Here is a 2,873-nt window from a genome sequence, read left to right on the forward strand (position 1 = left end):
TGAAGTTTCTGTAAATTTTTGTGGAACAAGAAGACTTCTGTTACTTGGCACATTCAGGGACAGATGAGCTCCCGTGTCCTCATTTAACTGTGAACGCGTGGACTGAGTGAGAGTGTTTTATTCGTGTTGGAACAACGTGCTTTCCAAAACTCACCAACTCCCCTTTACTCTGCTTGAAAAGCTTTTCAAGTGTTACCTCTCTTGGTCACAGGGCTCGGTCAAATCAAAGCCATGCCGCTTCTTTCGGCGCTGTCCTTTTTCTCCACTCCCAGCCGCGGCCTTCCTCGCCAGTTTGAAACTCGCCCTGCATCATTTTGACAGGTGTGGAACTCGTCAGACCCCCTTTTGTTTAGTTTTTTTCTACTTCGCTTCTTACGATGAGCCACAGCACCCGCTTAAAAGCTGCATCTCGACCGTCCAGCATCGGGTGAAGTTTTGAAGACATTAAAATCGGACAGCTGGGGGAGCGTTGAAGCAAACGGAGGCTCGTGCTGTTAGGTTCTCCGCTCCGGGACGGACAGATGGATGGATGGCATGTGCAAACTGTTGCCTCTGTGTCGCCGCTCTCCTGGACACAAAGCTGCCAAAAGCTTTGTCAGACGCATGTGCGCCAAATGGGTTCTCTGTGTTCATTGGGCTTTTGTTCTGTGAAACCCCCTCCACCTACTCCACCTTCAGCCCCGTCACCTTTTATAGCTCCCAGTTAGTTCCTCACTGTCGATGCCTTGGATGTTATGCTTTTTATCTCAAAATGACAATCAATTTTACACTGTTGTTTTTTTTTATTGATATGTATACAGGTGACGTTACTTTTTTCTTTTTTGCCTGTGTAGCTGTATACGGTTATTGTTGTTTTTTTGTGAATATTCCTGTTTATGATTATTATTATTATTATTATTATTATTATTATTATTATTATTATTATTATTATTACTACTATTATATTCTGGTATTGGCTGCAGTTTAATTAAGCGCTTTTTTTCCCATCTTTGTCCAGAGCTTTTTTTTTTCTTTTTTTTTTCTTTTTTTTTTTCTGTTTTTTATTTTTATTTTTTTAATTTAAACAAAAAAACTCAATAATGCTACTTGCTGCCTGTTTATAACTGTGAGATTTCTTTTGGAAACATGAAATGAAGAAAAGGCAGAGATGTATGTGCAATAGAACAAGTTGACCCCCTGTTACCTGAGTGTTCAAGCCCACCCGGCCCCCTCCCACCTTCTCCTTCACGCTTACAACCAGCTTCTCCGGATGCCTCACTGGCACCGCTGTAACTGATGGGAAGCATTGACTCAGACTGTTGAAACTGCAGGTCTCTACAGATGCACACATTGAAGCAGAAAACGGCAATGACCAACTCGAGACAGTTCAATTAAATTAGTTTGGATAATAGTGGAAATTTTTGCTTGTACAATCTGGCTCAAGCAAACTAAAATTGTCGTTATCCTGTGTAAGTAAATTCTTTACTTCCATCAACAAATGGGTGAAGCAGCAGAAACTTTGCTCACTGCTAACTGAACCAATATTGTAGGCCTTTAGCACATACTTTCTACCTCAGTATGCTTTTTCCTCATACTTCCATCTAATTACCGACGGAATACAAAAGGAAATTTCTTCTTGTGGCTGGTTCAGACTAAAATGTCATATTTTGTAGGTTTTTAGAGGCAGTTCTTTGCTTCGTCTGTCTCACAGATTCTTAAATCTGGCTCTTTTATTATTATTTTTTCTTACACATGCCCTCTAGCTAAACCTGTCAGCCACAGCTCATTATTTACACTCCCCACAAACTGTTGATGATGGTAAATAATTTACTGGCAAAAGCTGAAACACAGGCATTAAGAGAGATGGAAGCTCGAACTTTACAGAGTTTTATCGCTGTCATACAAATTCCCCTCGAGTGTTTGCTCCTAAGTTTACTATAAACACTTCACACAGACTGTTTACTATAAAACATACAGATAGGGACAAAGGGAGGGCCCATTCTCTACTTCAGTACCTGATTTTTTTTCTCTTTGCAGGCAAATGTCGGTGCCGTTATTCAACTCGTGTTCTTGCACTTGGTTGCTGATATTCGGTGTTTCTAAATTGAAGCATGATGCGACAGAAGAGAAGAATAGTGTCTCTCTTTAGTCAGCATGGAAAAGTGTCTCAGTCTGCATATGGATTGTTGTGGCACCAACACGCTCCAATGAGAGCTTAGCTGTGGGGAGGGGGTCGTCGTCGTCGTCGTCAGCAGCAGCAGCAGCAGCAGCTAAAGGACAGCGTGACTCAGCTTACAAATGCATTTGATAATTAAATGGAAACATGTGCAAAAGAAATAAATAAAATAAAATGCACGTTAGTGGTATAGCTGTGATAAGGAAGCTATTTAAATGACTTGTATAACAGTGTGGCTGATCAAAGGCTGATATCGAAATCGTTTTAACCCTACGCCGTGCATCTGTGGTCGCCTATTTTCTGTTTACTTTATGCTGATACGAGGCGCCGAATCGGACCACGGAGACGGTGTGTTTTGATCTGTCTATCGCTGCATATCTGTGTTAAGCCCTTCAGCCCAGAGCCAGCTTCTGTTGCCATGGCAACAAATGGGTTAAAGGGTTATTTTCCTTTAAAGGACAAACCACAGTGGGGGAGCTCGGGGGAGCGGGGAGAAAAGGCTCCAATTACTGGTTAGTCCACAAGTTAAACCTGGGTCTATGCACAAACTGTTCACGTGTGTGTGTGTGTGTGTGTGTGTGTGTGTGTGTGTGGGGGTGGGTGGGTGGGTGGGGGTGTGTGTGGGGGTGTGGGTGGGGGCAGGGGGGCACCGTGTTAAAAGAACGCGTGTCTGTGTGTGTCTGACTGCTGATAGGTAAGATGTTTAACTGTACACCAG

The sequence above is a fragment of the Mchenga conophoros genome, linkage group LG19, assembly GCF_057382185.1.
Source record: "Mchenga conophoros isolate Kocher_MC1m ecotype Shallow Benthic linkage group LG19, M_conophoros_male_GT1.1, whole genome shotgun sequence".
NCBI classification, from domain to species: Eukaryota; Metazoa; Chordata; class Actinopteri; order Cichliformes; family Cichlidae; genus Mchenga; species Mchenga conophoros.